Genomic DNA, 14,103 nt, shown 5'->3' on the forward strand with positions numbered 1-14,103 from the left:
GTAAGAATGAGTTATTTCAAGTTACTTAAGGTATTTTTCTTCATGGCAAGGTGAATCACTAGGATAAATCATACACAATATGATAATTCCCAGTACTTTGCCATTAATCAGCTGGTTATAAAGTGGAGGATCACTGTGTGAACACACACAATTTTTGATACAGGAACCTCTACTGTCATGGAGGATAACTTAAAGCCATAGAGTAATGAACATTTACAATTTGGGTGGTTAGACACTTATAAGAAATTACTGGAATTGCATTGATGAGAGTGATACAAAATTTATTAATAAGTTGAAGTTAAACAATGATTTGGTTTAAAGAAAGAAGCAAATAATATAGCCCATGGCAAGGATATGGCAAAAAGCGTAACACTGGGTATAGATAATTAAAATATTAATCTTTTCACTTTTGTCTTAGTCCCAAGTACATGAGACTAAACCTTTGGGGGTCATTGCCCATCTTTGCTCAACCAGCTTAAATGTCCATTTTCAGTCCAAAGCTGAGTTCTTTTTTTTTTTTAAACTCTCTTGGTAATCAGTCATCTAAAATCACTTTATGTTTGGACATATCATGTTTATCCTTGAACCTAGATTGACATTTTTCTCTTTGAATGTGGTTGTATTTGTCCCTTTCTTCCAAATGGGAAATAAGGCAAGAAATAATGGATTAGTCAGACTGTCAATCTCAGACCTCCTGAGACCGAAGGCTCTCTTACATAAAATTTGTGTACATAGAGCAAAGGAGTTCGTGTGTGTGTGGGTGGGTGTGTGTATGTTGAGGAAGACACTGAAGATAACAATAGCTAATATTTGTTGAGATTTTGATCCAAAGGGTAGGGAGGTAATGAGATGGTACAAAGGATGGATAAGGATTAGGTAAGCAGTGGCTGGAGTAGGCACTAGATGCTAAAAACAGGTTAGGGAATCTGATTAGTCAGAAGAGAGTGCTGGTGAGTAATAAATGTCTGTACTCCTGTTTGAGACCAAGGTTCTGTGCTCAAGGCAACTTTTTGTTTGTCCCAGTGCACCAGAGTACAGGGGCTGTATTTACTTAAAATGAGTGGAAGAGGTAAAAAAAAAAGCCTGAAATTTAAGAGAATGACAGTCCTATGGACTCTTCCCACAGGATTCCTCTGCCCGAAACCTTCTCTGTCCTGGCTGGCTTCTGAAGTCTGCTGCTCTAAGCTGTCCTTTATATAGACTCCTTCACCAGGACTTGTTGCTCATATCCTTCTATTTCAGTGTACTCAAATAATATTGTTTGGTGGCACATGTTTTCATAGGGCCAAACTGTTTACACTTTACTTCAAATTACTCCATGGAATCCTTCTACTCCTATTAATGGCCATTGTTTTTAAGAAAATGCCAAACTTCTTATATATCTGTAGTAATCAATATTGATACCATGGGCTGAGAGTATATAGATGTACCATGGGCTGAGAGTTAGACACAGAGATCTGTGCAGCCATCTAGATAGCCCACAAATAGATTCATACAAATATACACAAGTGGTTTCTGACAAAAATGCACATGCAACTCGATGGAAGATAAATACTATTTTTAAGAAATGGTATTGGAACAACTAGATATCTATAATAAAAAAATCAATCTTGACTCGAGTCCCACACTTTATACAAAAATTAACTCAAAATGGATCATGAACATAAATGTACAATATCATACAGTTATCAGAAAATCTGTGTGATCAAAAAGTAGCAAAAATTTCTTAGAGTTCATACCACAAACATGTTCCATAAAAGGAAAAATTGATAAATTAAATTTCATCAAAATTTAAAAGTTTTGCTCAGTGAAAGACCCTGTTAGAAGAATGAGAAGATAAGATAGACTGGGAAAATGTACATGCAAACTGCATGTCCCTCAAATGACTAGTATCTAGAATATATAATAAAATCTTGAGACTCAATAGTAGATGAATAGTCTAATTGGAAAATGGGCAAAAAAATGAGGCATTTCACGGAAGAGAAAATACAGATGGCAAATAAGCACATGAATAGATGTTTAACATCATTAGCCATTAGGGAAATGCAAATTAAAACCACAATGAAATATCACTACATATTGATCAAAATGACTAAAGTAAAAAATAACAAGATTAAATGCTGGTGAGGATGCAAAGAAACTGTATCATTTACACTTTGCTAGTGGGAATGTGGAATGGCACAGTCATTTTGGAAATGATTAGCATTCTCTTTGAAAGTAAACCTGCACCTACTATATGACACAGCAGCTGCACTCCTGGACATTTTTTCCGGAAATATAAAAACAGGTTCACACAAAAACCTTTACATGTTTTTACAGTAATAGCCAATAACTGGAAACTACCCAGATGTCCTTCAATAGGTGACTAAATGATTGTGGCACTTATATCATTGTGCCACATATCACAAATATCATTGTGACTAAATGATTGTGGCACTTATATCATTGTGCCACATATCACAAATATCATTGTGACTAAATGATTGTGGCACTTATATCATTGTGCCACATATCACAAATATCATTGAAAACTGCTTGACAACAGAAGTATCCTACCAATATACCTAACAGTCCACAGATTTATGCAAAATGAAAAATAATCCCCCCAAATTCCATAATATATGATTAAAATGGCATAATATTCTTGAAGTGACAAAATTATAGAAACAGAGTAGCTTAGGGATGGAAACAGGAAGTAGGTATCATTATAAAAGGGTAATAGGAGGAAGTATTGTGATGATGGAAATGTACTGTCAATATTCTGGTTAAGATATTGTATTAGGGGAGTTATCATTTGGAGATGTTACATTGGGAGAAATTGAGTAAAGGGTACATAGAACCTCTTTGTATTACTTCTTATTAATATAATTACATATGAACCCATAATTATCTCAAAATTTAAAAAAATTAAAAATCATCTGGATACACTGTAGATATGGTTCCAGGACTATAGTAAGATGAGGTGATGAACTAATGGAGAGAAGGAATAGATGTGACTTAAGCTAAGTCAGTGGCAATGGTATATGTGATGACTGTATCAGGTTGAAACATATGGAGGTGATAGAAACCAGTAATACTTCCAAATATTTGGATGTGGAAGTAAAGGAAAAGGAGGTGTTATGGATGAAGTCTAAACTTGGGATTTGGATAATTGGCTGGATAATGCTGATGATATTTATTGAAATAATTAATTTAAGAATACAAGCAGGTTCATGGGAAAGGGAGAAGAAGCCAAGCAAAAAAGGGTATGGCTAGAGAGAGTATGAAGAAATTGATGCTACAGAGTCTCTACAGTTTCAGGAAGGAGGATGGTATGTTGTATTTAACACAAAGTATCTGTAACTGCTGCTAATATTCACTCAGCTTTGTTTGTTTTCATTGCAAGCTGTATTACCTAAACAGTTGATGTTTTCATTGGATGTGAAAACTTTATGCATCATGTTTCAAAGATCTAATTTTATTAGTAATTTTCTTTACTAATGAGAGCTGTGAATTGTATTTTACTGAAAGAATCAAGTTTTGATGTAAATAATCATCCGAATTTTACCTATTTGCTAACATACATTTTATCTATTATAAATAGTATTGATTTGGCGGGTTGGAAAAATATATATGTTTCACTCCTGGCTCACCATGGGCAATTATACTCTACCCACACCTCCCCACCACATTTCATCTTATTAGCATGTCTCTTGCTACTGGGGAGGAAGAGTTCCACTTTACATCATTAGATCTTGGCTCACTGTCCTCAAACCCATGCAGCTGAATACGTAGTGAATACCTAAATATTCTGGTTCATTTCATTAGTGTGCAGTGAGAGGAGGAATGAGCATCTGGAAATTGAAGCTCTCTCTGAAAGACATAATTTTCCGTTAATTTCAGATGAGAGCTACTGACTATCAAATAAAATACACTACTGACTTCTTTAAACCTAAAGAAAACTAAGGGTAAGATTTCAAACTTGGGGAGTTGGTAGAGATTATCTGAATAACTACCTATTCTTGAATCAAAGTCATATATACTCTAAATTATATATATATATATATATATATATATAAAATCACGTGATTTGTAAAGGAGAGCACTAAACGTTGCTGCTTGCATTTCATATTGTATTTTCTCCCTCTGCTGGCCAAGAGCTACATCAGCATTGAAATAAACAAATAAACAGAAAAGATGTTTTTCCTCTGCAGTGGTATTATTAGATGCTACAACTGCAAATATATTAAGAGAAAATGTCACAAAATATTTTGTACATTTTTCTCACCCTTGATGCCCTCAAGCATTCTCTATACTCTCTCCTAAAAAAAAAAAAAAAAAAAAAAAATCCGCCCTCAGGAAAAAGTTACATTAGTAATGTCTACCTTGGTGTAATTTGAAGCTAATAGGCCCCCTGGAAGAGTTGATTCAATTTCACAAAACATTTTTTGGGTCTACATGTGGCAAGTGCCCCACTAGTTGCTGAGCATATAAAAATGAGTGAAGTATTGTCCTATTCTACCCCTCAGGAGCTCAAAGTCTAGCAGGGAAGATAAGTCCATAAACAGTTAAAATTCAGCATAAATGCTGCAACACAAAATTGTGAAGAATCAGGAAATTACAGATGAAGAAGGAATTTGTAGCCTTAAGTGTCATGGAAAACTGCAGGGAAAACAAACAAAAAAAACAGATTTGAGGTTTAAAGGATTTTGCCATATGCTCTCCACTCAGGAGGGTTCTTTGGGATAATGAAACAGCATGGGCAAAAGTACAGAGGGTGAAATCTTCATTTTGAACTAATGGTGACTAGGTATGTGGCAGAGAGTTAAGAGTTTATGGGTCAAAAAGTAAGTTAGGTTTGTATCAGAAATTTAGGACTCAAGATAGATATTCTAAGGAGTTGAGACCCTGCCTTATGCCAAATAAGAGACCACACTGATTTTTAAGCAAGTGCTTAACATCATTATTTTAGTATATTTGTATTTGTGGCTTGAATTTGTTTATTATGAAAGAATTTACAAAAACATTAAGGATGGGAAGAGGTTTTTTTTTTTTTTTTTTTTTAATGACAGGCTGTTTCTTGAACCACTGCTAACCATAAAAGTTTGGGAGTTGGGACCCAGTAGCATTTAAGGCTGAGATTCAGGTCTTGGCTGCTTTCTTTTCTGTTTATTTACATTCAGTCTTTGATGACTTTAAGAAAGAAATTCATGTCATTTTCACAGCGAGAGAGAGGGAGATGGAAGATATAATACCTCACAGTAATTCCATAAACACCTAATGTACAAGTAAATATTTTTTTTAAAAAAATGAAAGTACGTTATTTCTAATTTTCTGAAGGACAGTTTCAGATTGGTTGATGCATAAGTAACATGATTTGCTTTGGACTGCAAGATCTCAATTTGCTTCAGAAGTTGCCCTTTTTATTCCATGTCATATTAAAAAAAAATAAATCTGCAACATGCAGATGGAAATGAAGGCAAAGCTTCTCAGCTGCTTCTAAATTAATTTTCTTTCTCTGAGCATTGACTTAGGGAGGCTGTTTTTTTTTTTTTTTTTTTCCTATAACAAGACCATGTCATATTTCCCAAAAGTGAAGGTGATATTTTATTGGCTCAGGATTGCTGTTTTACTCTCCTTCGTCCATTTTTCCTTCTCTGCCTCCTTTCTTTCCTTCCTTTGTTCCTTTGATAGCTAACTAGTTATGCTTCCATGGTTATAGTGTTATTCAAAGAATAAAAACATCTGTGAAGAAACATCTCCTAAATACGCCTTCAGAAAATATATGCTATATATTTGATGCATTGGAGAAAAAGGATTGCCTCCTTTTCCATAACTAGATTTGGGCTCGAGAAAGTTACAGACTTTCCTTGATCTCAGTGATCTCACCCATGACCGGAAGGGTTGAATGATCACTGAAGTCACCTCCGTTTCTAAAATTCTGTGTTTTTGACATCCAAGTAGAATGGCAAGCTTGGCCCCAAGAGATTACCTCTCACTGTGTCCACAGGTCCCAGACTGGGAAAGAAGTTCTACAGATCTTCATCAGACAATGGAGCGGCATGTGAGTTCATCTCAAATTTCCCTAGAGCCCAGGCTGGAGTACCAACAGAGGCCAGCAAAAACGTGAGTCTGAATATTTAAAAGTTACACAGCAATCCATTAAATAAAACAAGTCTTATACTGCTACCTTAACAAACAACAAAGCAACTTCAAAATGACAAGATTTTTAAAAAGGAGTAAGTTCTACTTATTTAAATGCCTATAATTTGGCATTAAAATATTAAAGATGATGAACTTAATTACTATTGAGTCATGTCTGGGTGTTTTGGGATGACAACACTTAGGTGAGTAAAAAAAAAATAGTACATTTTTATTTTAGTACGTTTATTATCTTGTCTTAATTTCCGCTCAGTGATTGATTTTGTTGATAAAAATCAGAATTTTCATGTAATTTGTATTCTAATAACACTAGTAATAAAAAGAATAAAAAATAAGATGCATTTAACATGTACAAAGTTTAAATATGTTTACAGCAATAGTGTAAAGTAAAAGATTGAAAAGGTGAAATTGTTTTTGCGTTTTTGAGTTTTTTCTTCTTTGATATTAAATTTTTTATTAAAATTGCAGTGCATTATACAAATAATTGATTATAAACAATTTTAATCAAATTATATTAGTAAGAATGGGATTTTTGTTTAACTTGTTAAAGTAGTAGTTAAACCTTATTAACTTTTAAATACAAATAACAAGGTTTTCAATTCTAGTGTTCAATGCTTATGTAACTGACAGTAGAAGAAATCAGTAAGTACTAGGCTTATGCTTGTTACCTCTAACCCACATGTATACGTATTTGAGTATAATATGATTTATTTCATATTGAAAAATAGTTCCCAGTCTCCCTTGTAACTGTTAGGAACAGTACTGTAATGCAAGAATATTCAGCACCACCAGTTGGAAAACTCCAACAAGATGCAAGAAAAAAGATGCTTGGCAATGCTGGGAAAATACTTTGTTAAGCAAAATGTCTATTACATTTATGTAATCCGAGAAGAGTTATATTTGATAGGTTAATTAATTTTTTTTCTTAACCTAAACACTTCTACACTATAATGTAGGCAGCAGCACGACCCATAAACCTTTGTTATTTGGATGAGTTGCCTTTTTTTTTCTCCTTGAACAATGTTAGTGATAAGAATTAATGTTTGGAATTATAGATTGTGCTATGCCAGAGTTGAGTACCCGATTCGAAGTTATACATGGTCCCATGTATCTTTAACACATTTTTATGAGCATATATGTACAATATGTGGGTCCCCTACAGCATTGGGCCTAAGTCAACGGAGCCTGTAGCGAGATCCAAGGGTGGGACTACCAGCATGGTAGAGGGGAATCTTCTATGATACATGTTCATATCCCACATCAGTGTTTGTCACCTTCTCCCCCACTGTCTGTCCAGTGTCAACACTTACGTTTTGGGTGCATGAGATTGTAAAATCACTTTCTGAGTTGATCTTCCTGGCATGGTCCTCTATCCTCGTGTCTTTGATTGGGTGGGAAAAACAAATCGATGCAAAGAGGGAGAGCATTGTATAAAGTACATAATGTCATAGGGTAATGGGTTTTTATTAACATAATTTACAAAATATATTCTATAATATATTAAAATGCATCTTAAAGTGAATGTTTGTATGAGTTAGAATAATTTTTAAAAAAATTTGTTGTTGGAAAATGGACCATTTTATTACAATGAATCTTCACTGAGATTGAAAAAAGTCAGAAACAATATATGACAAGGTGCATCTTTGAAATTAAATGGTAGAAGGCCATTTAAAAAAATGATTCAAAGGTTAAAGAAAGCTAACATTGAGAATGAATATATCTGGTATAGCAAGTTGGTCAGAGGAGAAAAATCTCCAAAATTAAATAGGGCACTGCTGCTGCTGCTAAGTCATTTCAGTCGTGTCTGACTCTGTGCGACCCCATAGACGGCAGCCCACCAGGCTCCCACGTCCCTGGGATTCTCCAGGCAAGAACACTGGAGTGGGTTGCCATTTCCTTCTCTAATGCATGAAAGTGAAAAGTGAAAGTGAAGTTGCTCAGTCGTGTCTGACTCTTCGTGACCCAATTGACTGCAGCCTACCAGGCTCCTCCATCCATGGGATTTTCCAGGCAAGAGTACTGGAGTGGGTTGCCATTGCCTTCTCCCAAATAGGGCACTACATTTCAGATAAAATGAAACATTACATACAAGCCAGAGGAAATGGCTTACTATGCTTATTACAGAAGAAACTCACACTTAAGAGTTAGTTTCTGCTATGTTTTGTAGCTGAAGTTTGAACCAGTAACTGACAGTGACAGATTATTAAAAAACAAAAAAGTTAGAATTGGAAGAGACTTAAAGATATATAACAGAGTTTCTTCAGTTTACACTTTAGGCATTTTTACTCTAATAGGTTTGAATTTATTTTAATTTAGTTTATTTACTTTAGATGTATTTTTTAATATAAATTTTATTCTAACTGGTAATTCTGAGTCAGAAACTAGGTATTTTAATTATGCTTGTAGGTTAATAACTGGTTTCATTTTTATAAACTAAATATCTGAAATCCAAATTTGTGTAATCTTGAAATCTAATGTATCTGATGATGGTTGTCCTGTCTTTTTGTTTTGAAGTAACTGGTATTTGTTCTTTCCCAGCTACTGTAAAATCTCAGGGTGCAGAAAATACTGTGCAGCTGAGATGTGAAAAACTAGTTAAGAATTACTGTCAACTCTTAAATGTAAGAAATGTCAGCAAGTATGTTTATGAAAAGATTGAGGAGGGAAATATTTTATATATTTTAATTTTATTGTAATATAGTTGATTTTTAATATTGTGTTAGTTCCAGGTATATAGCAAAGTGATTCAGTTATATACATATATTCATTAATTTTTAGATTCTTTTCTCATAGGTCATAGAGAATATTAGATAGAGTTCCCTTTGCTATATGGTAGGTTGTTATTGGTTATCTGTCTTATATACAGTAGTGTGTGTGCATATGTGTGTGTGTGCGCACGCATGTGCACGCGCACATCCCAAGCTCCTAATTTATCCCTCCCCACTATAATTCCCCTTTGGTAACCATAAGTTTGTTTTCAATGTCTGTAAGTCTGTTTCTGTAAATAAGTTCATTTGTATCTTTTTAAAAAATTTACATTCCACATATGAGTGATATCTTATGGTATTTGTCTTTGATTGATTTAGTATGATAATCTCTGGGTCCCTCCATGTTGATGTAAATTATTTCCTTATTTACAGGACTGAGTAATGTCCCATTATATATATGAACCACATCTTCTTTATCCAGTCCTCTGTCAGTGGACATTTAGGTTGCTTCCATGTCCTGGCTATTGTCAACAGTGCTTCAGTGAATACTGGGGTGCACTTAACTTTTCAGATTATGGCTTTCCCCAGATATGTGCCCAGGAATGGGATCGCTGGATCATATGTTTAGTTTTTTATTTTATTTTATTTTTTTTATTTTTTTATTTTTTAATAAATTTATTTATTTTAGTTGGGGGCTAACGACTTAGCATAGCATAGCATAGCAATTACTTTACAATATTGTAATAGTTCTTGCCATACATTGACATGAATCAGCCATGGGTTTACATGAGTTCCCCTTAGTTTTTTAAAAGGAATCTCCATACTGTTCTCCATAGTAGCTGTACCAATTTACATTCCCAGCAACAGTGCAGGATGGTTCCCATTTCCCCACACCCTCTCCAGCATTTATTTGTAGACTTTTTGATGATGGCCATTCTGATTGGTATGAGGTGACACCTCGTTGTAGCTTTGATTTGCATTTCTCTGATAATGATGTTGAGCATCTTTTCTTGTGCTTTTTGTCCATCTGTATGTTTTCTTTAGAAAAATGTCTGTTTGGACTTTCTGCCCATTTGGGGTTATTTGTTTTTATGACATAGAGCTTCATGAGATGTTTGTATATTTTGAAGATTAATCACTTGGTTGCTTTATTTGCAAATATTTTCTCCCATTTTGTAAGTTGTCTTTTCATTTTGTTTCTGACTTCCTTTGTTGTTGAGAAGCTTTTAAGTTTAATTAGGTTCCATTTATTTTTGTTTTTATTTTTGTTACTCTAGGAGGTGGATCAAAAAAATACTGCGATTTATGTCAAAGAATGTTCTGCCTATGTTTTCCTCTAAGAGTTTATAGTGTCCAGCCTTATATTTAGCTTTTGATCCATTTTGAGTTTAATTTTGTGTATAATGTTATTTTCTGGTTTCATTCTTCTACATGTAACTGTCCACTTTTCCTAGCACCACTTATTGAAGAAACTGTCTTTTCTCCATTATATTAATATATTCTTGAGAAGGAAAATTCCATAAAACTCCAGTGCTGGTTGAGGTTTTAGCAGAGATGATTGATACCCATAATAATCAGAGAAGAAGAAGATAAATAACATTTCAGAATATTATTTATCAAGAGTCCAGTGACAGTTCGATCGACAATTATTAGGCACCAACATTTTATGAGGCAAGATTGGCTTAGGCCTTAACTTCAGGAAGGGTCTTATTGTCTTGTCCCTTGTGTGAGGTGAAGCAGGGACTGAACTTGGCTGTATTTTCAGGGTAAACTCCTCTTCTTTGGCCTAAAGCCTATATGCATGGCTAAAGAGCACAACAATTGCTTGAGTAGTTAAGGTGAGAATATTTACTTCTGAACCTCACCAGTTCCATCTGTTGGCTGTTCTTTTTAGTCTCTGAATACCACTACCATTTGTCCAATTACCAAGATTGTCCCCCAAATCCAGAGTTATTCCATTTACCTCCTTTTCCTCATATTCCACAACCAAGCAATTCTGGTAATTGGTAGAAGCTCCCCTAATCCGTCCTTTTCTCTTTACCTTCTCTGCTTCTGCCTTAATTCAGGCCTGTTCACTCATTCATTATTGAGGACCTATTCTGTGACAAGAGGGGTATTTCTTTCCATGCAATATTTCTGTTGAAAAACTATATATTTATGTCAATATTATTTGTTATTTATGTTTTCTAGCTTACCTATAATTTCGATCTCTAATATTTTACATTGCTTATTAACTACTGACAAGTATTTCCAATATAATGAGCTTAATTGAAATAGCAGCATAAATTTAGTATGCAAGTGAGATATTAGGACATTAATGCAAACTCATTCTGAGCTAAACTACAGGAAATTCTCAAAATATTATAGATAATATAAGAATGAAAGGCATTCTTTCTGATAGAAGAAAACCAGAAAAAAATGTGAAATTTCCCAGAAGAAAAAGGCTGGGCTAATGCCCATATTAGTTGCCACATTTAAATTCTTCACAAGTAACATGAAGAGGATATGCATGGACTTATCCCTCCAACCTGTTTAGTTATGTTTCTGATAAAAGTAAGAATCCTAGACCTGATGTAAAACAAATAGGCTGAGACTCTGTGATATAGGGACTATATGAAGATCACTGAGACAGGACCAGTCAATATGCAGTCAGGTGATAGAAACAACATCGATGATTTTAAAAAATTCTTAAGATAGAAAATTTAATATCAAAAAGAATTAAGTTGCCATAATATTACTAACGAGGAAGCGGATGGGAAACAAAAACTGTCTAAGTTATCAGGAAAGAGCAGCCAGCACCAGAGAATAAAGGAAGACCTTGGAATAGTACAAAACTTACAAATTTAGAGGAGTGTCTCCATGGAACTGAGACCCCGACCTCTTAGAAATCACCTCCTATTATGGAAAAACTGTCATTGTTGGCATAAAGAATTATTTCTAGGGTAACGGTGACAAGAACGATTGATGCAAACAGCCAGGAAGTAAACAAGGAATAACTAAGCCCTTTCTTTCTGTTGCAGCCATGTAGATTCCCTCCATTGCCCGCTTTTGGCTGATCCTAATGGGAAGCCAGATGTCAAAGCAAAAATGGGTTTACAGAGTCCTCATCCCACATCATGAAGACATGTTGTTAGAAGTGTGGGTTTGGAATTGAAGAGTAGTCACCTAATACCTGGCATGATAGTCACTGGTGGGAGAACAGACAGGGTCTGGAAAGAATACATGTTAACATAACTCCCAGCTTTGGAGTGTGGTTAAGTGGGGCCCCTCTCTTTTTGCCCAGGGGCTGCCCTCACCAATTGTCAGCCAGCAGCATGGTCCTGCTCTCAGCAGCCCCAGGCTGGGTCTGAGGATTGGGTCCAGATTCACTGTTCCTTACCCATAGCCAGCTCTCTGGAATATGTTAGCCTAACACATACCATACACTTATTATATTTCTTAGACAAAGAAATAATACAGGCTTTACAGTGGTGCCAGAAAAGTGACTTTAAGATGCAAGTCAATTCTGCCTTGTTGTTAATTCAGAAACTGTAGAACACTAAATCAATAACAACAAAAAAGGGAATGTCAACATAATAATCATTATCAAATGTGTTCATCTCTTGAAGAACTATTAATATTAACATTGATTGCCATCCTCTCCTAGGGATAGGAAAGGGGGAACATACACACATAAGTCCCCTAAGAAAAATTTAAAACTGTACACTAACAAATCAGTTAATGGATAGATAACTCAGAGATAGAAAAGAATGGAAGGCTTTTAAACTCCATCTTCATAGTGTCACTTGAAAAAAAAAAAAATCACTGTTCTTTTCCACCTTTGTGTATTTCCAGTTATTTGGGGTTAAGAAGTCACCTAGCTAAGAATCAAATCAATACCTGCTTTACAAGACAACTCAAACTTGAGTACTGCTACTGCTTCTCCAAGCCTCCTTTAAGCTAGTTAAAACTGACAGGTAGTCCGGAAAATTAGTACAAGCTCATTATCGTTGACACAGGAAGAAAGCAAACCAACTTAAAGATATCAGATAAATGATATCAGAGAGCTATTGTTAAAGCCATTTAAAGGTTTCTACTCTCTTATCACAACCTACCTTTCCAGTTTCATCTTACAACAATCTTCCAAGCACCTCTATAAACCAGCACACAGGATCACTCAGTTGTTTCAAGATTAACATGTAAAATGTTCTTTTTGCTCTCTATGCCCTGCAGGTCTCCCTAGCCTTCATCCTTCCGGTCTGGTGAAATGTTTTTGAATCTTATCAATAATCCTTTTAAATCAACTCCTTTCTGAAATTTGACATTGTTTTCTCCAGTTTACTCCCAGTTCTAACTGTTGCTTCTTGACCTGCATACAAGTTTCTCAAGAGGCAGGTAACGTGGTCTGGTGTTCCCATCTCTTGAAGAATTTTCCAGTTTGTTGTGATCCACACAGTCAAAGACTTTGGCATAGTCAATGAAGCAGAAGTAGACATTTTTCTGGAACTCTCTTGCTTTTTCAATGATCCAGCAGATGTTGGCAATTTGATATCTGGTCCCTCTGCCTTTTCTAAATCCAGCTTGAACATCTAGAAGTTCTCAGTTCACATACTGTTAAAGCCTATCTTGGAGAATTTTAAGCATTACTTTGCTAGCGTGTGAAGTGAGGGAAATTGTGTGGTAGTTTGATCATTCTTTGCCTTTTGTGTCTTTGGAAACAGTGAGAAACTTTATTTTTTGGTGTCCAAAATCACTGCAGATGGTAACTGCAGCCATGAAATTAAAAGACACTTACTCCTTAGAAGAAAACCTATGACCAACCTTGTAGACAGCATATCAAAAAGCAGAGACATTACATTACCTTGCCAACAAAGGTCTGTCTAGTCACAGCTGTGGTTTTTCCAGTAGTCATGTATGGATGTGAGAGTAGGAATATAAAGAAAACTGAGTGCTGAAGAATGGATGCTTTGGAACTGTGGTGTTGGAGAAGACTCTTGAGAGTCCCTTGGACTGCAAGGAGATCCAACCAGTCCATCCTAAAGGAAATCAGTCCTGATATTCATTGAAAGGACTGATGCTGAAGCTGAAACTCCAATACTTTGGCCACCTGATGTGAAGAACTGACTCATTGGAAAAACCCTGATGCTGGGAAAGACTGAAGGCAGGAGGAGAAGGGGTCAACAGAGGATGAGATGGTTGGATGGCATCACCAACTCTATGCACATGAGTTTGAGTAAGCTCCAGGAGTTGGTGTTGGACAGAGAAGCCATGGTGT

At 35.3% G+C, this 14,103-nt stretch overlaps 1 long non-coding RNA gene across 1 annotated transcript in view; it reads left to right on the forward strand.

The window, feature by feature from the left end:
* Nucleotides 1-14,103, forward strand: part of LOC145546595 (uncharacterized) — a 241,384-nt gene that overhangs the window by 96,499 nt on the left and 130,782 nt on the right. Inside the window, exon 3 of the long non-coding RNA XR_014083065.1 lies at nucleotides 5,990-6,105. This is a non-coding gene — a long non-coding RNA (uncharacterized LOC145546595). The remainder of the gene's footprint in view (nucleotides 1-5,989; nucleotides 6,106-14,103) is intronic.

The sequence above is a fragment of the Giraffa tippelskirchi genome, chromosome 4 (genome assembly GCF_054371585.1).
Source record: "Giraffa tippelskirchi isolate mGirTip1 chromosome 4, T2T-mGirTip1v1.2.pri, whole genome shotgun sequence".
NCBI lineage: Eukaryota > Metazoa > Chordata > Mammalia > Artiodactyla > Giraffidae > Giraffa > Giraffa tippelskirchi.